Source organism: Drosophila yakuba, chromosome 2L (assembly GCF_016746365.2).
Source record: "Drosophila yakuba strain Tai18E2 chromosome 2L, Prin_Dyak_Tai18E2_2.1, whole genome shotgun sequence".
NCBI classification, from domain to species: Eukaryota; Metazoa; Arthropoda; class Insecta; order Diptera; family Drosophilidae; genus Drosophila; species Drosophila yakuba.
The window spans coordinates 11,947,184-11,971,561 of record NC_052527.2 but is presented as its reverse complement, the minus strand read 5'-3'; the positions used below and the strand labels follow the sequence as shown (position 1 = coordinate 11,971,561).

Sequence of the window (24,378 nt, the reverse complement as noted above, 5' to 3'; positions counted from 1 at the left end):
ATGTACGCGTATATGTATGTATGTATGTATGTATGTAAAAACTGCAGCAACTGCGACTGCATTGCGTTTTTCTCATTGTTTTTTCCCCCGTCGCCCCTTTTCGGGCTCCAGAAACTTGTTTATATAATTTCCTGTACGCGTGGCACAAAAGCCAGCGGCAGAAGCATAATCTGCCCGTCTTATTCCCTCCCTATACAAGTACATATATCTCCATCAAAAACCCCCCCCTTCTCCCCTGCCCATTCTTTTGTCATGTATTTTTGCTGATAATAATAATGCATTTCATTGTTGTTGCTGCTGCTGCTGCTGCTGGCTTTGCTGCTCTTGTCATTGTTTATAATTGTTGCTTTGTGCGAGCCTAGCAGATGCATAGATACACATGTATCTGCTAGATACGCCAAGCGACGACTGCGAGCGAGCGCAAAAACAATTTACAGAATTCCTGATATCACTTCTTCCAGTCTGTTTGCCATTTGATTGATTAAAACAAGGAAGCAATATCCTTGCCTTAGTTGTTTGTTGGGAATTTTCATTACTTGGGCAATAGCATAAGCAGAAATGTGTTATTTAGATAGATTTATTACCCAAGATTTATTAATAATGGTGTATATATGTATGTTGACTTTATGAAACACACATTTCGAGCACATTTAGTTACAGTTTTCTAACAAATATATGTCATTTAAAGACTCTAAAACTAGTTTTAGTCTTATCAGCAGCAAACTAAGCAGCCATAAAGTGTTTCCAATCGATGAACACGTTTGGCTGGAAGGGAAGTAACAGCCTTCGGACATGGCACTTCATTAAAGAAGAGATTCAATAAATTTTCACAAAAGCATGTTAATTGAGCGCCAGAGTTGGGATGTTATTGATGAGCTGATGAGGGGGGAAGTTAAGATGATTTCTGCGCTTGAAATAGTTTCAACAAGTCGCAGACGAGACAAGCGAAAGGAAAATATGACGAAGGAAAACAATTTCAGTTTGTTTACTTTATTGTCGCATCGAGACGCGTTGAAATTCTTTCTGTTTGTGGACTGGACTTTATTTTTATCAGCGCAGACAAGGACAAAATTGTGGAGAGCGAGCGAGGGGGAAATGTAAACAAGAAGTAATGAATTTGTGATAATGGTAAATGTTCCTTTTTGGCTCACTTATCTTCATTTCATTTCCTTGCCTGGGTTTCCTTCTTTTTTTCCTTTTCCTTCGCTTCACATTTTTATTTATAGCCTTTAAATTTTGTAAGTAAACAAAAGTATGTTTATTTGTATTTCCGCAACTGTCGGTGTAAGTGATTGAGTGCAGCGCGTAGCAAATTAGCCGCCTCGCCGCTGGAAAACCAGCTTAGAACCATGCTAAGCGGTCCAACAATGTGACAACACACAAGCCGAGAGACGCGATAACTTGGCCAAGACGATGATGGCGATGGCGATGACAACGAGGCAACTTAATACGCGGGTTATGCAACATACACACGCGAAAGAAGCGAATCAGTTGCACAAAGCGAACGACGACAAAGGCCCAAAGCCCCAACGGCCCAAAGGCCCCCTTTACCTGAAGACCGACCGGTTTTGGGGCCCCATCGCGAGAAGAGAAGAGAAGCAGCAGCGAAGAAGCGAAGAGAAGAAACTCCATTTCGCATGGCCAGGAGATTCTGCACATTTTACCGTTAACATAATGGCTAAATCACCGTTTAGAGAACCGCCAAGATGACGCTGTAGCTGCGAGGGGGTGGCTGTGGGCGGGGCTTGTGGTTTGGGGGCTGGGGGAAGAAAGACTCCAACTCGTGGCAAAGAAAAAAAAAAAAGGAAGCAAAGATTTCAAAAGAATTCTCCTCGCTTCTTCGTTCTTGCCAATTTTTCTTCGTCTCTTTGAGCATTTTTTTCCCCTGCTTCGCATTTTGCAAAAACGTAATTACAGTTGTTGGTTATGTTTTTTTTTTCCCAGACGTGCTTAGAATTTAATTAAATTAAAATTACAGTGAGTGCCAAAGTTGCGGCCAAATTCGACAGAGATGAGATAATGCCGCGAGTTTGCAATTTCCAAGAGGCAGTGAAATCAAGATGAAATTCAAGTTGCAACACAACACTAATAAAAACACTTTTCTACATTTCCTGTCGCACATTCATCATTAAAACTCAATGATGCAATAATTCAGTTTCTTAATTTATTATAATTGTTTAATTTATTACTTCCCCCTTCTGCTAACACCACAAAATTCAAAAACCTTTCGGTGCAACTCACTTCACAAACATTACGTGACATATTTTTCAAACGTTTCCGATACCAGAACAAATAAATAAACGAAAATAAAAATTATTTATATAAGTGCAAACGGAAAAGACTTGTACCGTAAATCGTGCGTAAGTTATGAACTCTGCAGCTAAAAGATGAACATATTTTCAAGCACTTGATTAATTGAGTCTTTACTTTCCAGAATAAACCGAGAATAATGCCCTAAACCGATATGCGGTTTGTGAAGGTGAATAAAATCGAAGTTGACGATATAAAAGACCTCGAATCGGTTGTCGAGATAAGCGAAATTCCCACTTTATCAGCCAAATAAATTACAGCTATTGGTTCCGATTGTTTTGTTAGCTTATCGCCCTGAATAATTATTAACATTACTGTACTCCGTTGTGTTTTTTTTGTGTGTCAGGCATTCTGGTTTGGACTAGCCAAAACTTCTATAAAGTGCCATTTGTTAACAACTTGTTCCTTTCCTTCCACGGCTGTGTGTGCAAAAACAATTTTTCTCCATAATGAGGTCAGTTTTAAAATACATAAACTCATTATTCGTATTTTTTTTTTTTTTTTTTGCCCGCCTCTGCGAGCTGCGAGCTCGTGGCTGTGCACACAAACAGTAAAAAAAAAAGAAAGAACAAAGAAACATTCGGCGTAAAAATTATTTTATTGTCGCGTACGCAAGACGACGTACAAAAATGTGTGGCCCAAATAAGGAATACAAGTACAGCGAAAATAAATAAGGCTAAAAGCAAAAATAACAATGACACATTAATAATGTTAAGTAAATAGAGAAATTTACAAAATAAAATCAACACACGATAGGCAGTCAAGGCAAATGAAACGCGTACGGATATGGATGTATAGACATGTCTCAAAGACTCAGATCAAGTTAAGATCAGCAGAGATATCTTCTGCTTTTCGGTTCACTAGAATCTTCGAGAAACAAGAAGTTTAAGTGTTTTAAGTAGACAACTTTAGTTTAACTGTTCAACATTGAGCGTCTAATGGATCCAAGGCAAACTTCAAGCTTGGTTTTAAGTTAATCAATTTTGGGAAAGTGCTTCCGCATGGAGAGAATTGCACAAGAAGCCACTTACATACATATATGCATGTATGTTGTATGTTGTATGTTGCCGTGTAATGTGCCGCTATCAAATGCTATGGGCCGTGAAGTAATGGGAGCTGCCATAGGGGCTGGCCACATAAAACCCAACCGAAACTATCTGAATCGGAGGCACATGCTTTGCATATCGCAGGGAGAGAGCTTCGAGTGGCGGTACTGTTAAACCCGCCCGTGGAGTCTTTGTTTTCAACAAGTGGCCAAAATCCGTATGCTCGGGTTTACGTGCCCGGAATCTATTAGCCGCAAAATGAGGCATTTGAAGTCCGTTTGTAAGCGTTTTTCCAACCGTTGCCAGGGGGACACCATGCAGCTGTTTAAATGCCACTGATAAGCCAGCAAACCGAAAGAAAACATATAGTACTTGGTGGGTATTATTTCGACGATCGACAGATAGACACCGAATATTGTACATGGCTCGAGATTATCCTCCGCACTTGGCCAAATGTGCGTTCAGGTTGAGCAAACACAAATGTGGGAATTACCCACCACCGCCGAACTGATCAATTTAGGTTAACCCATCCACAGGTTGGCCGAGTGTGAACAGCCACAATGTTGGCATAAATCAATACGCTTTAAGCCACGAAATTCCCCTCGACACGGTCGGAAACATTAGCTCGTATATTAGGCAAAACCGAAGCATTAATTTTCATATATTTCGTTTGGGCCCAAACTGCTTATTAGCATGCAAGCCGAATGGCTACAAGAATCATTAACCATCCGACGGACAGAACGGAAAATCAGACAAGAACCATGTTTAAAGAACTTTGCCGAATGAGTGTATGCTCTTTGAACTAAGTAAACCAAGTACGTACAAATAAATAAAATTAAAATAAATTAAATACAATCCATGCAACAAACTAAAACCAAACATAACTGCAGACAATCTTATCATATTATATATCATCGCATAACCATTGCAAACCAGTTAGGTAATAACACTAATGCTTTATTATTCCTTATTAAAGTGGCTTGAAATGCTCAATTAAGCAAATGAATCTTTGCTCCTCTATCCCCCTTTGCCATCCGTGATCCCCCGAGAAATTTGGAGGAGCAAAGACAAAAAGCATCAACGAAACTCCCCAAGAACAAATGCCCGGAAGCGTTTTAGTTCCTTGGTGGTCAGATTTTCGGTACGGCCCAAGTCCAAAGATAAAAAAAAGAAAAGAAATAACAAAACGGACTGAGATTCTACTGCTGTGCGTTTTGTTTTCAATCATTTCATTAATCACTTGGTCCAGAGAATCTGGACAAGAGTTTTTTGTTCTTGGCGAGGCTGGTGTTTACGAGTATATCGCTGCCTTCTGCTTCATTTGTGCCCCGAAACGTGTTAATGTCAAATTTGGGTAATTAATCAAATAAAACGAGAGGCGGCGAGGGAATGCGATCCACCTAGAAGCTGTCTGCTAATTTTCCATTACTCATTTTCCTTTCGGGCACTTTGCTTCCTGTTTCGCTGGCTTGCCAATTGAAATGTGTTTTTTTGTGCCATTTCTTGTCAAGTTGGCTAGTTGCTTTCACTGACAAAATGTCAACGATTGTGTTGACATTAGCTGCTGGTGTGAAAATTAGTCTCGGTCGTTAAAATTGTAAACTGAACCAAAACCGAACTGTTGATATTTATACATATGCACGTACAAAATTCTTTTTATTTTCTTTTAGTAGGCCCAGTTTTCCTATGTATATACAATTATCTCTAGGTGTCACGCATTTTCCCTGCCACGAATGCGCTTGAAACTTTCATTTGTCAGCGACATTTTTATGGGTTTTCCTTGAGTAAACATCGCGAGAAATTTTTATTAGTTCGCCATTAAAGTATGTTTCCCTACGTAAGAGTGTGTAAATTGTCATAAACAATAATGTCGTAAAGGATCAGGAAACGGCATTAAAGCCAGCTAACTTGTAGTCATAAAACTTAATTAGTTTAGGCAACATTCAGAAAGTAACTCAAGCGAGCAGTTTACAGGAAACGACCCAGAAGTTTTAGAGTTGCTAGGAAATACAGATAATTATAATGCAATATACAAGCAAGAAAACTCGATTAAATATAAATATGTTTTCACAGAAAATCACAGTATCATATTCAGTATTCAGTAACATTCTTTTAAAACGTAAATAACTCACTTTTCCAGTAAGTAACGCACAAAAACAGCAAGCCCTCGATAAAAGAGCCATCTCCAACTGCTAAACGTCAAGATGGGACACCAAACAAAAAGTAAATTTATGAAGTAGGCAAGAAAAGAAAAAAAATCAGCAATCGAATTAAATTTACATAAAAGCTAAATAAATAACAGACAGGCCCACCACAAAGAGCAGATAAGTAGGCATTTGTTTATAGACTGCAGATGTCTCTATTAAAGATACAATCAATTTCACAATAACTATAGAGAAACACTCTGGTTAGTGAGAAAATATGAAAATACATCCAAGGAAATTTTGGATTGCTAAAATTGTGATACTAATCAGGCAATCGAATTGCGGCTTATATATACATATATATATATATCTCTTTATATTCGTATATACATATATCTTCACATTGTTTACACTTGGATGCAAATTAGTTTTGTGCCCGAAATGGCGCAGAAAATTCCAATCCCAAACTGTTTTCTATTGTAGCCAGTTCAGTCTCTTTCTGCATAATGCGGATGCTTTATATGTATATATACTATATATACTATGTACATATTCAAGATATATGTATATGCACACAAACGAATCCGAATCCATTTGCAATGGCTGCATAAGTGTGGACTTATTTTATGGAGCACTCGACTTAAACTGAACCACGTCGCCAGTTCTCAAAAACGTTGAATGGTCATCAAAATAACAAAATAAAAAAGTAACAAATTCTTTTCCTACTTCAGCTGCGCGATGACGCACAGAAATATTTATTCGCACACAGATACTTTTCGCTTGCCTTTGCTCTATATTTTGTTAAAAGCTATATTTATAGTTGTTGCAAATATGCGTAAAAAACACTAGTATGCCTTTAGTAAATGAACGCGTTTTAAACTCAATGAGTAAAATGTGCATTTAATAATAAAGTTCGTAAGATTCATCTGCGAGGTATTACACATTTTATAGACACTTTTTCCAGCGCTTATTGCGCGTTATACATTTTTAATTGAATATCACTTTGGCACGCGGAATTCCAGACCAAAATTTGATTGAAATCGTGGGCCAGAAGAAAGAGTAAATAAATTGTTAGGGAGGCGATTGAATCGAGCTACCACTCAATCAAACAGGTGTTGTGGTCCCCAACCATTGTTGATCTATTTCTGGACATTGCTGAATTTAATTACACATCTCAGTCTCAGTGCTCAAAGCGGATTATTAGGGCGTGTATTTCGATTATATCGAAATGAAATGACACGAAATAGAATAAAATGCGCACCATTAATTGCATACTTTGAGGCGCCATTACATGGACACCCGTCAAAATCAATAAACTGCTGCTGTTCCCCATTGAAATTGAACTCAAGTCATGTGTGAAACTGATTTGTCTGCAGAAAACATGTCCTGAGATCCTGAGTGAACTGAAGTTTGAGTCATTCATGTATGTATGTATATAAGGTGAGATATTTGTATAGGAATGAAAGTCAGCAAGTACCCAGTAAATAAATAAATATAGTATATGTATTATAAATATTTATAGCTACAGCAGTGATATCCTTACACTGACCACATGTGTTTAAAAGTAGAATGATTCCAAAATGCATATCTATAGATTATTATCCAAAAATCCACACACAAAATTTGAAGAACTGCTCTCAGCTTACAGGATACTAATATGTGAGCACCGCAAAGCAATCCAGCTCTTCAGGTTCCTTGGGCCAACAACCGAAAATAATTCGATGCCAAGGAGAGGAAAAGACAAACCGGCTCACTGCCAACAGCTGCAAAGCCATCACAATCAAAAAATCATTCCGAAAAAGTGTGTTTTTATTTTCGCATATGCCAAAATGAGGCAAAAACAAGACGAGGAGCCAGCGCAAACGAGTCGTCGTCTAATAATTTGTAAAGAGGCTGCAGATCTGGAGAGCTTGAGAACTGGAGAACTTTTGGAATGGTGAACCAAAACCCGGCGTCTCTCATTGTCTCGGGATTCATATTACTGTGTGTGTAGTGGGGCTTCCTCGGCATTATTTTCAGTTTTTTTTTATCCTTTTCGACTGCCAGATTTGAATACACAGCGGCACAGCGCAGACATAAATCTTGTTTTGATTTATATATTTGTATAATTCGGTGAGATGTGTCGCCTGCGCAGAGAAGCATATAGTTTTCAATTAAAAAACCATCCTAGCGAAACATCCAGGAGCGAAAGAGACAAAGGATCAAGACTCAAGATTCTTCATTCTACGAGAAGAATCTCCCGCGTTTTTTCTGTTGGTGCTGTCTTTTTCGTTTTTTTTTTTGTTTTTTTTTTGGGTACGTTTCGTCGTTTTTTCGTTGATGACCTTGAAAAGCTTTATCTAAAAATCGAGTGCAATCAACTTTATAAACACTCACACACAACACACACACAGGCTCGCTGGCGTTTCCCCTACATTTCACACACACACATACACACTTGCACACACACACACACACACACACACACAGAGGGGGCTTTGAGAATCGAGCGTTATAACGCGTTAGGTAAAGTCTTGGAGCTCGCCCGCTCGCTCGCTCTCGCTCTTTGGCTCTCTGGAGACCCCGAGTTGGGGCTAACCGCACATAATAATTATTCTAGATCCCCAGGTTCGCAAAAGTATCTGCGAGTGTGCGAGTATCTGAGTATCTGGGCAAAAGGTGGTCGCTGCGATGGTCAAACGTCGCGTCGCTCTTGTTTTCACGCTTTATGGCATCTTTTTGGTTTTGGTTTCGGTTTCGGTTTCTTTTTGTGTTGGTAATAATAGAGTTTTGGTTCAAAGCCTTTGGGCCCAAAATTTCTGTGTGTGTTTGTGTGTGGATTTTCGATTGGGGGTTAGGCAACAGGTAGTTGATGGGTGAGAAGTTAGTACGTAAGTGTACTCTTTTCGGGTGCTGGCTATCTGAGCGATATCAATGCAGTTGAAACCGGAACTCGATCCTTTTCGGAATAGAAATGCTAATGTTTTCTGGTAATAAATGCAAAGGTATGACGCATAAATACTTTTATTCTAAAACTATCTTGTAATTGGCAACAAGACTATGTTACACTTTATTGTACTATATTTACTACTTGAGTTTACATATAATAGGGCATCCCGTCTTAAAAAGTGGTAAATATATTTAGTATTTAAATAGCTTTTCACAACACACTAATGCCTTATATTACTCAAGCCCTTTTCACAGTGTTTGTTACTTAAATGTTTGCAAACTCTTGAAACTAATGCGCAGTTATCTTGGCTTACAAGGGCCCCGGTTTTGGTATCTGCTTTCGAATCCGTGACTCATGCTTCCTAATCAGTCGAAGCTATAGTTTATAGGCACTACTTTCCTTCCCACTACCCTCCTTCCTGTTGGCCTGCCCATTCAATCACTCCGAAATCAACTAATGCCCATAAAACAAACCAGAAAAATACTTTGACAAAACAAATATTTGGCATATATAATGGGCATTCCTGAGTCGTTTTCAAATGTTGTTGTTTCTTGTGTTATTTTGTTTTTTTTTTGCCTTTTTGGATGCTTGCATTAGTCGCACACACACACAGCTTCGAACTGAATGCCTACCAACGATTTTTACGCGCAGCCAACGAACCTATGACATCAACATTATTTCGGCCAAAAAAGCCAGCTGAAAATTATTCATTTCGTATATTCAAATTTCAACAGAGCAATGTGCAAGTAATAAGTGATCAGGGGACCGGGGGGGTTGGTTTCCGGGGGGGACCCGAGGAGCTTCTTTCTCGACCAAAAGCCGAGATTGTCTCAAGCTTTTCCATGCCCATTTAAACGACGTTGATTGCTCAATTCGGCAGAAAACCAGATGAGCTAATCGCCGGCTGGGTTACTCTGGTACTCTGGTACTATGCCTCCGACTTTCAAGACTACTGGGCCAACTTTGACTTTAGATTTTTAATTAAGATAATTATAGTTGGACTCCGGCAAGTGAGGCGCGGATCTGGTTGGAAAAAAAGAGTGCAGACATCAATGGATGGTTGCTTGGATACCCAAAATGAGTTGAAACATTTGCTGTCCCAAATGTCAGTCCGTCAAATATTTGTGGGTCGAGGAAGCGCGTTCTTTTTTCTTCTTTTTTTGCCTATAGATAAACACAGACGTCAATTAGTTAATATGCTTTTAAAAAAGGCACCGCAGTGCGATATTTGGTTCGCTGTATTTCAGTATTTCAACTGTGACTAAGCCAACCACATGACAAGAGAAGAAAACTCAGATGGAGACCATAATAATCACACGTTTCTGTCGGTCAAGTACAGTATGGCTCAAAAAACTGCAATTTAATGGGTTTTTTGTTAATTGAATATTTTTTTTTAGTTTGTTCCCCCGAGTAACCTATTATACAACAAATACGGGGGCCAGCGACGGTGCACAGAAAAATGAGTATCAATTCAACAAATTCGCTTGAAGAAGCACTCACACAGATACGCGATACCCACACACTGCGAAGCGGGGAACAATATATGGCATACATAATATTAAAGAAATCGCACCCAAAAAACCAAATTGGCATAAACTACGCCGAAAATAAATTGAAATCTAAAAATGAAATTCAAATGCGGCAAACGCCCCAAAGAGGAGCAGTCCGCAAAGCAACACAACAAACAAATCAAAATAAGGCATACAAAAAGCGCAGGCAAAATCAAATAAATAAAAAACACAACAATGTGGATAAGTGGGGATGTGTGAAGGAAATAGAGAACCATCAAAATATCAAAATATCCAACAATGTCAATCGCACCACCACGCTAAGAAAACTGCGAATATCTTTTGAGAATTCCAATCGAAGTTCAATCGTATACAATTTAACTTGTGATAAGTGATTTTTTGTAAGGAACTATATTATTGCGCTTTGTTTTTTAGGTTTAAAATGTATTAAATTTTATTAATAGGTAAGTTTTTCGATCACCAATATTATAAACCAGGCGTAATTAGTTTAATGCAGCAGAATTCCAAGATAGCAACCATTTCTGAGCCACTATTTAAATGGCAGTTAAGAGATCTGCAGCACATTTGCGCAGAACTTCAAAAAGAAATTAAAATTATAGCAAAACTCGTGCAGCGGTACGTTCAGAAACAGAAAACAGAAAAAATAAAATACAAAAAAATTACTGACAAAATGAGGCATTCAGAAACCAGTTTTACCTGGAAAGAAACAAAAATTGGTCTGATATTGTACGTAAGCAGTAATTGAAGTTAACGTAATTATAAACGTAGTCCCAACCAACAAGAATCATGTGCAGCACATACAAAACAACAACAAAAAACAAAGGAGAAAAAATACATAAAAAAGGAGAAGTTGAAGAAAAAATGTCTTATACACACGACGAAGATTTCGAGTGAAGAGAGCGAATGGTCAGGCTTAATTTCCCAATTAACATGGAAAACTTCAAAGGGACAAATTCATGTACGCTTCACAGGAACTTTGGCGCGAGTGAAACACAGAAAATCGGAAAATTGGTTATATCCCTAAATATACTCATTTTGATGGTTTCACTTTTAAATCGAAGCTTTAGCTTTTATTTTATTATTGTTTCTTTACTTTTTCAAATTTATTAATAATTTAATCACAACTGATCCCAGTCTATTAAGACTTAACCTTATTCCCCATGGCTCTCTAATCTCTATAATTCGACCACAAATAAATTAGTCGATGATTATTTTTTGGCGGTTCTCAAAGTAATCAAGATTGCATTTGCCCAATTATGCTATGTTCAAAATCTATTTTCTCTCCGCAGTCTATTAGAATTGGTCGAAATTCTGTATATTTTTATTTACTCTACTACTGCTGATTCCCCATTTCTCTCTCTGATTCTCCTTCGATTCTCTCAGTTTGCCTGTCTCTGTGGGCAATGGGCTGTCTTATCAGACGTTTTGAGTTTTCAAAACAAAGTCCATTTCCATTGTTGGTTGGTCACTGCTCGTGTGTGTTTCGCGACTCTACTGTACAGTAGAGACATCGTTTAAAATGCCATTATCTAATCGCGGCTTTATGTGTGTGTGGTGTGCGTGTGTTGTGTGTGTGGGGTTCTTTGCTGGTTTCTGTGAGCGGTGGGGGCATTGGCGATAAGCCTAAGCGCAGCAATTTTAGTTAGTTTCTTCCTCATACTTTTATTGAATTATGAGCAGCGACGATTACGTTTGAGGGGCACCCAAAAAATATATACAAAAAAAGAATCACTATGAAATATATGTTTGAGGTGTTTCAGCTCTTTTTACTAATTTTGAGTAGAGCCGCCAAACAGGAAAACTGGTTTAACCAGTCTAAAAACAGAAAAAAAAACAGAAAAAAACACCAAATTGCCGACAGCCAGTTAATAGCTAAAGTCAAAAACACCAAGTCTAGCAACAATAAACTAATTAAATCAAACCAAAATACGTCGCAAAATGTTCTAAGAGCTCACTTCTCTCGCATGTAAGAGAGTGATTAGGTAAAAATAGCTGACGATTTTCATTGACGGTATAAATAAAATGTTCTCAAAATAAATATTTCAATATCATATGCAAAACTTGGCGTTGATAAAGAACAAAAAAAATAGAAATACAAAAAACAGCCGACACGCGCTCGCTCGCTTGACAAATGTATCTGTGAGATACGTAGCGCTGCAAGAGAGAGAGAATCTGAGTTAAGAACCACGAACGGAATGGGGAATAAAATAAACCTTTTCGATTCGTATTCGTGTGAGCCGATTTTCAGTCGGTTTTCTCAGTTTTCTCAGCTCCCCGGTGATACCGATATAAGTTTCTTTTGGGCTTAGTTCTCGGTTTTGGTTTTGGTTTCGCTGTGGGTTCTGGGTTTGGGTTTGGGCACTGAGTTTGGGGTTTGTTTGCCGCCGAGAGATCGGATCGCAGCGAACGAGCATGAATGACAAACACCGAGGCAGTTTACAATGTTTGCTCGTGTATTAGCAAAAGAATTCTAACTGAACCGAGCAGCGCGACTCTCGACTCTCGACTCACGTTTTCTTATGTAACAGCCTGCAGTTCCACACTTCTGTACATTCTGTACTCTCGTACTATTATTTCCATTGGCGATCTACTGTTCGAACAAGAGTTCTGATAAGTGTTCTTGCAAAAGACGACTCATGACGAAAGGTTGGGAAATTCAAATGGACAAATGGGTACCTTTCCAAAGAATTAATCGCACTTGCTGAGTCAGCGGAGAACGAAGAAAATCATTCAGATAATGTCAAGTTTACTGGCTGATTATGATTATAAAAGCTTCAAAAGCTTTTCTTACATTTCAAATTAAAAAACTACTGAAAATATAAACATCCAAATTGCAACCAGTCTAAATATTCGCAGGTGGGATTAAAATAATATCAAATTTGATACTTTTATCTAATATTTCTACTAATTGCTTGTATCTTTATATTAAACTTTACAATTTTGTTTACGGAAGCTAAGAAATTCCACTTTCCCCACAGATTGCTACATTTCTAAAGTAAATGTTTAAGAGAAGGTCAGAATTAGTTAATACCTTTCAGTTGATGATTAACGTTGCTCAAACCTTTCTCGTTGACTTCAATCCAATAGATAACAATCTACAATAAATGCGTTAATCCATGTTTGCTTAGTTTGTTAGGCGGCATTATACGTGTGAATTATTGAATATATCATTTGATTTTGCACATTGATTTGCACTTCTTTGTGTATTATACTTCTTTTTTTTTTAAGAGAGGTTTTTAAAGACCGTGAGGCAAACAATTGAACAATTTGCGTCGATAACTGTAATTCGCTTTTTGTTTTATCTTTACATTATTATTTACTTTGTATACAACTCGCAAAGTGAAACCGTTGTGTGTATAAATATATCTTTAAATCGATTTGGTTTTTATCTATTTTTTTTTGTTTTGTATTTTATCTTTTCTTTAATATTTCTTTCAATGACTTTTCCAAGGCTAGCTTGAATTTATTTATGGTTTTTATTTGTATTTATTTTGCACAAAATATATACACCAAGATCTCGGCTAAATCATATAGTATTTTGTCAGAGAAACTGCTGGGGGACGAGAAGAATGTAAAACTATTAATATTGTGTGTGCTTTTTCAACTTTTCTTTTTTTGAGCGGGGTGGGGGGAATTTCGTATTTTGAATTTTCCAAAAAGTGGGCAATTAAGATTCACACTGAGCGAAACGCAGTGGAAACGAAACAAAATATAAATAAAGATACGCAAGCGAAAAGCGACAAAATTATGAAACCCGAAAGCGGCAAAGCGACACGAGAGAGCCAATGCGAAGAGAGCGAGCGCGAAAGAGAGTTCATGGAACGTTTCGGCAATGGAACGCCACACAAAAATTCCGCAACGAAACGAGGAAATTTTCTTCAAAAACCTAATTGTTACAAAAAAAAATAAATAAACGGGAGAACCTAAGCTAATTATTAGATTTCTGCTGTTTTTGGTCTTGGATAATTGTCGTGTATCTAAAAGATACTTTTTTGTTTTTGCAAAGGGAGCGACGGAAAAGACACGCACTCACACACACGCACGCACACGTCAACACACACGCGCACTTTGCATTGCTTTTATCTTCTTTCTTTCTGGGCAGTGCCAACTCTTCCCCTTCGTTTTGCTGCCTTTACTACGCACTTTTCTACGGCTATAACTTTCAGTTGATCTTTATTCTTCGTGAAACGTGAGCTAAAAGGTAAATAAAGTCGGGACAGACACGCACGGCGAACGAAGGCGGATGGAGAGAGAGAGAGAAAGAGAGACACGTCGACAGTGGACAAAGACGAACTCGAACTGTAGCGAACAGTGAACCTCACCAAACGAAATACAAACTCGAACTGAAATGCATCTCACGGATACGCACATCCATATCCACCAGCTGTGTGACGTGCCTAGCCTTGCTCTTATCGCGCTCTTAGCCCTCTCTTTGCGCTGTGTCAAGTGTCAAGATGGGAGACCGTGGTATCGCACTATTGCCAGCCCCTTCTGTCTGCCGACGGGGGGCGGCCCCATTAGAGCGGTACAGCTAGTTGGGCCTTCGGCCCTGGCCGCTCTCTTTGGCGCTCTGTTCGCTCTTTCAACTGCCGGCATTTTCGCTTGGGCTCCCCACCACACACAAAACACAAATAAACACAAAAACAAACCCAAGAGTAACTTTGACTTTTAATGGCGGATTGGCGAAATCAAAACCACAACCGATCCCAGTTTTGGAATATTCAAAGAATTCGTGTTTGTTTCAAAATGCAACAAATGCTAATTCTTATAGCTAAATATAAATAATGAAAGTTTTATAAATCTTGTTAAAAATAAAACCTCATTCTACCTTATCAAATGTTTACTGTAACATGTTTACTTGTAACATTTTAGCAGTACATAATTTGTAAGCCGTGTTTTTTTTTAAGATTTTATAATTGTTTCTAATGATCAATAAAAAGTGTACAAGCTGCATACAGAATTTTTAAGGTAACAACCAAGCAAATTACATTGAAATCTTAATGTTTTTCAATACTTCTTAATAAAATTTAGTGACCCTCTATTCCGTAATTGTATACATATATTTAAATAAATAAAACAGTAAGTAAAAAACAGTAACTTATTAATTTCAAGCAAGACTGTAAAGAAAATACTAAATATTTTTACGTTGCTGCTACAAACATTTTTAGCCACCTACAACTTTTATAAAAATCGTATAAAAAATTGATTTTTTAGCAACACCACAAACACAACATTTTGATGACGAAACACATGTTGTGTTTGGGGGCTGACCGCAAAGAAGAGAGGCGCAAAGTAGCGAAGAGCGGCGAGTTTGCACTCTCAGTTGTAGCTTTGTAGCCGGCGCAAAAGGCAAAACAAAATTAAGCACAAAAATAAACAGAAAAAGATGGCAAAGCTCGCCGCGAACGTCGTCTGCCACTGCTGCGTTGTCGCCTTCAATTTCAATAGCAGCCAGTGCTAGAGAGCTGTTCCTACACAAATACCTATATATACATACATACATAGATAGCTCTGGGACTGCCGAAGTACGTCCACGTATATCTGCACGAACGAGCGTATATATGTTGCAGATACAGGGCTACTTAGATACTTCTGCGGCTCCTTCTGCGGATCTCTTGTGTCTAGTTTCACTTATAAATTGCTTTATTTCCTAAGTTTGAGAAAGCTTACAAATCCTATCCAGAAAATATTTTTCATTTGTAGTTCATAAAGTTGCCATGAAAAGCGCATCATAAGATATTTAATGAAAAACTATATACAGCCGTGGACGTATAAATAGCCGAGAAAATGCCAAGCGAACTTCTGAGTTTGGTCTCTGGAAAAAAACCCATGTAAAGCTTCTGCCGTTAACTCTTTTTGTCAACGATTGAGATTTTCCTTGGATTTTTCCGAGCCTTAATTATGCATGACAATTGTAGGTTTTGTGTTGGCTGGTACCTCCTAATGTTGTTTAATAATAATTTTATGCACATAATGGCCAACGATATCCAGCATTGCCAAACTGGCAAACTGGCAAAAGCCACATGAAGAGCTACTTTAATTGCTGACTCTTTAAAAACTTTATACTTGCCATTTTCTTTATGTCTACGTTGGCTTTTTTATTCTGTTAATGTGGCCAACAATTAGACACAAAATGACTCAAAACCATAATGTTGAGTGCAGAAAGGTGTGGGTAAAAACCATTCGAACCGACTGAGTTTTCCTCCAAGCTTTCGTAGATCTTAGCCATGATCTCAAACTGAATTTGGTTCTAACTTTTACCTGATCCAACTCAAGTATAAGTATACAACATGAGTATGGCCAGAAAAAAGAGCAGCAAGCAAAAAGTGAATTTGAAAAAGGCAATTATAAAGCGGCAAATTGTTGGAGCGCCGCAGCAGGCAAAACTCTAAAAATAAAAATCAAAACCAGTAGTTGCTAACGTGACGCCATAAATTTCCCCCCTGTTTTTGGAACCCCCCTTTGGAGACCCACCTTCTGTTGGCCACGATAGACCGACCAGCAACGAAATTAAAATCAAAGCCGGGAACCCAAAAAACGAAGGCGTTTTGGCCAAACTTCATGCGAAAATGATTGTGTTTCTATTTTTTGATTGTTTGCTTGCCAGGGCCTTTGCCTTGGATTTGTTTGCGGAAAACATTGAACGGACTTTTTCATGGTAATCATACTCCACTTGTATATAAATATTAGATATATATTTGATACTTATTTACAAAAATGTATAATTCTCCATCATGAAACTCAAAGAAACTAGTAAAATACATATTTTACTTTGCTGCACTTTTTATCTCTTTTAAAGTAGTGCAGACTCAACGAGTTTGAGTTTAAGTTTCAAAATAGCCACTACTTTTGTTTTGTTTGATTAAAATAATGTTTTATTTGTGAATTCGAAATGTCAAATGTAGTTATTTTATATTGTTTATCTAAACGATTGTTCCTGACACGCGTATCAAATTCGCGCTGACAGAAAATTCCATTTGGCATTTAGTAAATATTGAATCTCGCTCTATTTGCTGACATTCGTGTTTGTCTAAGTTTCAGCACACATGGCTTTGTTTCGACTTTCTATCCTTTTTTTCTCACCTATTTTCGAGAGTTATATTTTGTTAATATTTTGTTCGTGCCGTTTGTTTAATATTGTGCTGTGTGCATTTCTTCTGGCTCGTATTTGCGGTGTTCGCTGTTTTTTTTTTATTGTTTTTTGCTGGGTTTTCTCTGTGTCTGCTCTCGCAGCGAGCTTTATATTTAATATATTCGTATACTATATGTATTTCCTACGGCTCTGTTTTATTTGGATTCTATTTATGCTGATGTCCACAATTCGACAGGTGTTGCAACCGTGAAAGATAGAAAAAAGCGTGTTTTTTCTTCTAGTACTCGCCATTTGTAGCGTTACAGGGTATACTAGCAATCTTGAAAAGTATCAGCTTATTTGCTAAAACGAAAATCTTAATAAAAACGGTTGTTTTTCAACTCCATCTCGTTGGCTACGTAAGAGGTACCTGATAGTCGAGCTACTTGTTATACGTTACTTAGGCTGTAATCATACAAAAGCAATGATAGGGTAAATAATTAGGGAGCAAAAGTAATTTTTTTTTTAATTTTAAGCCAAAAGCAATCGTATCCATAAAAACTTCAGTGTCATGTCTTCACTTCACTAGTCATGTCCGTGTATCCGTCCTGTCCGTATGGACTTTGAGATCTCAGGCACTATAAGAATTATTTTTTTTTGCGATCTAAGTAACGGGTATCTAATAGTCGAGCCACTCAACAATAGCGTTCCTTCTTGGTTTGCGAATATTTTTCGTATCAAATAAAAAGTTTCTGTGTGGCAGTTACTCATTTGATGGTGTTGCAGGTTCAAGGAGCTCCACTGAAGAGCTCTTTAATTAGAGTCGAGGAAGAAATTCCCATTGCCAGCAGCAAGTGCAACAGCAACAGCAACAGCAACAGCACAGCAACAACTGAGCACGAGCAGCGACACGTGCTCTACATGTAAAATTGACAAGGTGACGAGGCCGATGGATAAGGCTTTGCTTTGGGGGCGATGGGGGGAAGGGTAGGCGGGTGAAAGGGTTGAGTGGAAAATTCGCACCTGAAGAGGTGAGTTGAGGTGATGAGGTGAGGCTACTCTACGTGCTGATGTTGTTGCCTCTGTCTGCATTTATGGCATTTTTTATGAATGATGCAGAGGCAACAACAGCGGCAACAACATGCGGCAACAACATGCGGCAACTGCAGCAACATTTGGCGTTGATGAAGTGCTGAAAGGCAACTGCAATGTGGAGTCCTCCCCCTCCCCTTTGCATCCCAGTTGTGTGCGCTCTCTGCGCATTTGTTTATGAATTAATAAAATTTTAATTATGTTGCACAAATAATTGCTCACTTGTGCAGAAAAGCATGGAAAATTAAAGCCGAAAACAACACGACTGGTGTAAATAGGAAATGCCCATACAAACCGAGTCCAAAGTGCATTTTAATGAATAATTGATCAAATGCGAAATGCCACACCTATGGAAATTGCCTCTTTTTTTCTCGCATCTATAAAATGTGATTATAAATTCCAAATGAATTAACGGGAGCAAAGTAAATGCAGGAAAAAGCTTAAATTTGAGCCAGCTTGAAGAAATTATAAGTAAATAGCTACAAAAAATTACTTAACTATCTTTATAACTTCAGTTCTAATGTGTATTTTAGTTTAAAAACCCCTTTTATAAACCGATAGTGCCAGTATAATTCTGCGAAACGAGGGCATCAAGTGACTGACTCTTGTATACAAAACCAAAAGCAATATACATTAGCGTTCGCATAAATATTCAAACCAATCTTCTAAAAATTTTCTCACACATAACCACCGGTGGGGGAAAAAAATGACAGAAATTATGTACAATGTCTTCAAATTACACGAGTCTTATCATTTATTAAAATTCACAGAATTCATTAAGAGAACCCCCGGGCGAGGAGCGCCAACAGCCGGCAGCAGCAGAAAAGAGCCCATAAAATAATATACATATTTAAATATATCGAATTTCCTTAAGTAAATACCAGCGGAGGCAAAGCTGAGACCGAAAGGAGAAGCATATCAAACTATTTGGTACCTAATGTCCGAGAGGTTAAAGACACAACAAACAACAAACACCAACAACACGACACAAAAACAAAAAAAGCAAAAAATCGAAAAGAGCAAAAAAAAGATGAAAATAAGAAAGAAAAGATTCCTGGTAAAGCTCAAATCCTGTTTACTTCCTTTTGAGCTACCTAAGCAAACGAGAGCCAGAAGACGAAGCCACTAAATCTTCTATGGGTATGTAGGTTTTAGGAGCCTCTTTCTCAGCATCTCAATCCCCGAAAAGTATGTGTGTGAATCGCCGCAGCATTATGTACACTTCTTTCATTTTCATATACGTGTATATCGTCTGGTCGCTGATTTATTATTTACTTTATAAGATATGTTCCTACAGCGAAATCAAGTTTGCTGCCTTTTTATTTTGATAGGGGAGCTGCTGTGAGGATCTGGAATCCGGAGGGGGTGTACAAAGTTTTGCTTAATTTGTGGCCGGGGATGAGCAGCTTCTATCCATTAGAAGGGAAAGATGCGAAGATGCGAAGAAAAGGCAGCCGCTTCACGGAAATCTTGTTAAATTTCGCTTGATTGAATTTGCTTGCAATTTCTTATTTTATTTATAATGCTGCTGTATGGCATGTTGTGCGTATGTGTGTGTGCATTTTGTCAATTTGGACCACACGCAGCAATCGGTTAGATGAATATTTCTTGGTTGGCCCATAAATTGCGATCCAAGCATACGTATATATCAAGCATTATAAAAACATATTGCTCAGCAACGCTCCGCTTTTCTCTATTTCTCTCAATACTTGCCATCTTAACCGCAGAATTTATGGCTAGGAAATGAAACGCAAACAAGACAGGCAAGTGGCCAAAACAATGCGAACTTCAAATGCACTTAGTAGGAAAATATTTCCTAAAGAAAGTTCCAATTATTTACGTATTTATAATATTTTATTATTGCTGTGTGGGATATTTTAACTTTAAAATAAATAAATATTTGCCTATATTAAATAAACATATCTACTTGGGATATTTTAACATTAATTTCAATAAATATTTGCCTATATTAAATAAACAGATGTATTTGTTTTTAATTTGACTGGCTGAAAGTGCTTTGTAAGATTGTACTAAAAAGCATATTTAATTATAAGTAAAAACTTAGCTTATAATTAGGTTGGTTATTCAGTTTGATTGCATTCAGCTCCTGTGCAAATGTTGAATAAATTTATGTGAGTTCACACCATAACCCAGTAATTAATTGTATGATTCATGGGTTAGCCAGCAACTCTAACTTGGCTAAAACCGACAAACCCGCTTCTGTGCAGAGCATTGGCCATCAGCTAGAAGCAAAAGCGTGTTAGCAGCGCCGGAGGAAAAGCTTGTGAAGATTGCAATGAAGTCGCTACCTGGGTGGAGTTTTATTGCAGCCACCACGCCTCCCACCAACCACAAAGCAACCGCCCACCGCCCTCGGAAAATCCCCCTTGTAGTGAGTGGTGGCATGAAAAACCGCAGAAAATTGCTGTACATCGGGCGCAAATCCAAGTTAAGCTAAGCTTCGTGTGTAGATGAAACTGGCTTTTTGCACAATGAGATTTATTTATCGTGATTGTGCGCTTAATTGAAAATTGTTTGCCAGCATCATCTGGGCATCTCGGGAACAGGCGAATCCCGAGGAGCAGGAGGTGACCAACGCCTGTGATTCTTGGGCGCAACAGGAGTCGCTTGTTCGGAACCCCATCCATATCACCATGACCCCACTGCCTAACGGTATTTTTAACACACATTTATTGACACACATTTAAGGGCTCCTCCCCCGCCTCCACCTCCCACTTTCGGTTGGTTACCAGGGTGCCCAGGGATCGGAGCCCCCATTCATCCAGCCATCTAGACAATTTGTCAACGACATGGCAATGATACAGCACAAGGAAAAGCGACAGCGGGAAAAACAGTAGCCCTACTACTGTAGCAAAATGAAAATGTCAGCGGCAGCAGCAGCTACAAACAGCAGCAACAACAGCAACATCATGCCACCCAATCCATCGAAATAGTTAAGTGGATGCGAGAGGGCACAGAGAATGGAATCCATCAGCCGCCCATGGAGCCCCCACCCCCCAATCCAACATGGTATCCAACTGGCAGCTCCAGTTGGCGAAGCCTTTTCAATCACATTACTACTGAGTGCCAGGCGATGTCCTCCGGGGCGAAGTGCGTTGGGTTCGGAAACCCAGGACGCTACTTAGCATCCCAACTGGAGGCAGCGAACCCTTCAGGACCCGAAAACCAAATGGAATGTAACAGATGGATGCCTTGAGATAACAGAAGGCCTGCTTCACAACTCTATAGTCTAGAAAGATGTTTTAATGCAGTTTCGTGAAATGAGGATATCAACAAATAATTTATTTCAATGATTTCATTGAGAAATTACAACAGCAAGGGGACAAGTTCATTTGGAAACTCTATAGTTTGGCAAGATGTTTTAATGCAGCTTCGTGAAGTAATGATATCAACAAATTACTTATTTGATTTATTCAATTGAGATATTACAACAGCAAGAGAACAAGTTATTGTTAATGATATCAACAAATTACTTATTTGATTCATTCAATTGAGATATTACAGCAGCAAGAGAAGAAGTTTATTTTAAGTAAGTTAGGGCAGTGCAGATAGAAAGAACTGGTAAATTGACCTTTTCCATACATTGAACGATTAGTAATACAACAAAAGCCCAAGCACAAGTTACTTCTTTCTTGTAGGAAGTGTCATAATCATACATTCATATATAATCATATATTTTTTTCACAGCTCACTTTAATTTAAAGCCCATTTAGTGTGTACCAAACTGGAAAACAAAAAGCACACATATGCTAGCAGTCACACAACACGGAACCAGCGGCAACTAAATAAGCAATGGCATTATATAGAGATCACAGCCACATACCAACCCCACAAAGCAGCCATCAGCACTCCCATACAGAATTAGCTCTCGCTTTCGCTGTGGGTGGTCCTGGAAAATTCCACGAGCAGCAAGAATGGAAAGCACTTTGCAGGATAAGCGCCCCGTGGCATCCTCGAAAAGCCCACCCACCGCTGCTTGAATTGATTTAGCCATGTGAAGTGCAGCTTCACATATACAAATGGTTTTGTTTCTGCCGCTGACTTGTTGCGTTCCTTTCCATTTGATTGCTTGGCCGAAAGCCGGGCTTTATGATATGGAAATCAATTGAATTCTTGCCCACAATTAGGGCCAAGTTTTTCAAGCAAATCTGCCATTAAACGGCGAACAAGAGTTGCTTATGGCCGAGGGCGTGTCCACTATCAAAAGCGCCGTAAAAAACCAAAGAAAAAAAACCAGGATGAGAGATACGCACAGTGGGCTGAAAGGGAAATAAAACATGACATCAAAGTAATAACTCTTTTTGAATGTTATAACAGAGTTAAAAGCTTTAGCTGAGTCATTTAAACCTTTTATAAATAATCTTATTTATCATAAATTTAATGCAGCTTTATACCACTGTGCGCGATTGCAAAATCGCAAGCAATGAAACGTGTGAATTTTATGAGCTCGCCGAAACCGAAAATGAGTCTCCAGTTTAATGACGAATTCTGCAGTTGGCGAAAGAGAGCGCGAATCGCAACGAGCAGAGCGAGGGAGATGGAGAAAAGCTGCGGTTTTATGGTAGAAAATATATACACATTTTCCGCTTTTCACCTTCTCCCTTGCCGCGCTGCCCCTGTGAATCAGTGAAGACCGCCCGCCTTCTCCTCCCCCTCCTCCCCACCGCTCCCCATTAAGCGGTGTCGTCTGCTCGCTGCCTGCGTCAATTACTTAATTTTAATGGCCATTATTATGCATACACAAACACAGAGGCGTTCGCATGAGGAGCTCCAATGCACACGGATTGGAAAGTGTAAAACACTCACATTTACACGCCCATAAACAAACCGGGCTCATTAAAAAAACAGTCAACACAACTCGCGTTGCGGCCGCAAGTCGATGAGCGAAGGAGCAAAGTGGGCGGGGCTCCTTGTGGGCGGCAGGTTGCAGAGAATGTGGCAGGATGCTGGGAATGTGGCAGGAGCAACTCAATGTTCGCAGGTGGGGAACCAGAAATCGCAGGCAACTTGCAAAGCACTTCAAAAGATCACAAGGATACAGATATCGCAAAATATTTACTCTTTATAATCATAAACTTTTCATATTTGGTTAAATTTACATAATTTCTTGCCTTTTGTAATCAAGCTCATGTCTTTTGTTTTTGAATAATTTATTGTTTTTCTATGAGTTTTAAAAAATATGTTCTACATATGAAGGTGAGATACATATAAATGTATGTACATACTATGAGTCAAAATTTTACCAGTAAGTAGCATAACATAATCATTACTTGTGATGTAGCTACAGTATCTACATACATAAGTATCTAAATGTGTCTGAGCTCTGTTAAAATGAAATAATCACAACTGTTATTTTGTTTAAAAAAAAAACAAAAAATATGAATTTCTTAAGTGCAGATTTTTGTGTTTAGTCTTAATTACTTTATTCATTTTATTTTTTTTTATAGAAAGTAAATGGAACTTAAACAGCGTATAGTGTAAGATTTTTTAAATATTCATAATACATATTTCGATTTAAGTGGGTATATAATAAAGAGTTGAACAACAAGACCTTTATTTAAATTCAATTTTTACAAGAAAATGAAACCCCAATTGATATATGTTTTCCAAATGCAGTATTATATATCGTTATCATATACATATGTATTTATATATCTTTTTAATATATATTGTTATACATAAGTTTTAATTGGCAATCAGTTAACCATCAAATTTCAGACCTGTTGCAACTGGAAAGTGCATTTTCCAACGGGTATCACTAACCTCGGGTTAACGTGTCGCTGGGACTTAACGGCGACTTGTAAATCACGCACAAACATGGGATTGTATGAAGTGCGTTTGTATATATTCCACTTGTTGCCAACGGCACACGCGCGTGTGTGAGTGTGTGTGTTTGTGCGCTTTTCCTTCTTTACGTGCTTCTTTTTCTCTGCTTTTTGTTTATAGCGTCTGCCGACGATGCAACAACAAATAAACAAAAGCCGAAGGCGACGACAGCGGCGACAGCAGCAACAATAACAATAACAATAGCAACACAACTTTGGCGACAGCGACGCAGGTGTCGCAGACGTGTGACGTTGTTGCTGCAATTTGTTATTGTTGTTTTTGCTGTTGATTTTTCTTTCGCTGTTTGCTGCGATGTGAGTTATCAGAAGGCAAACGAAAATCACCAATACACGCGCAACCGACTAACAGCGCACACACATGGGCACACATTTACGCACTAAACCGTATA

General features: G+C 38.4%; 1 protein-coding gene across 3 annotated transcripts in view; it reads right to left on the bottom strand.

The window, feature by feature from the left end:
- Nucleotides 1-14,313, bottom strand: part of LOC6527835 (neurogenic protein mastermind) — a 68,861-nt gene extending 54,548 nt beyond the window's left edge. The window contains exon 1 of one of the 3 annotated variants that reach the window (XM_015198341.3): nt 12,990-14,313. The gene's annotated coding sequence lies outside the window, so the exon portion shown is untranslated. The remainder of the gene's footprint in view (nt 1-12,989) is intronic. The other 2 variants (XM_002088872.4, XM_015198342.3) reach the window with 2 other exon arrangements.
- Between the last annotated feature and the right edge of the window lie 10,065 nt (nt 14,314-24,378).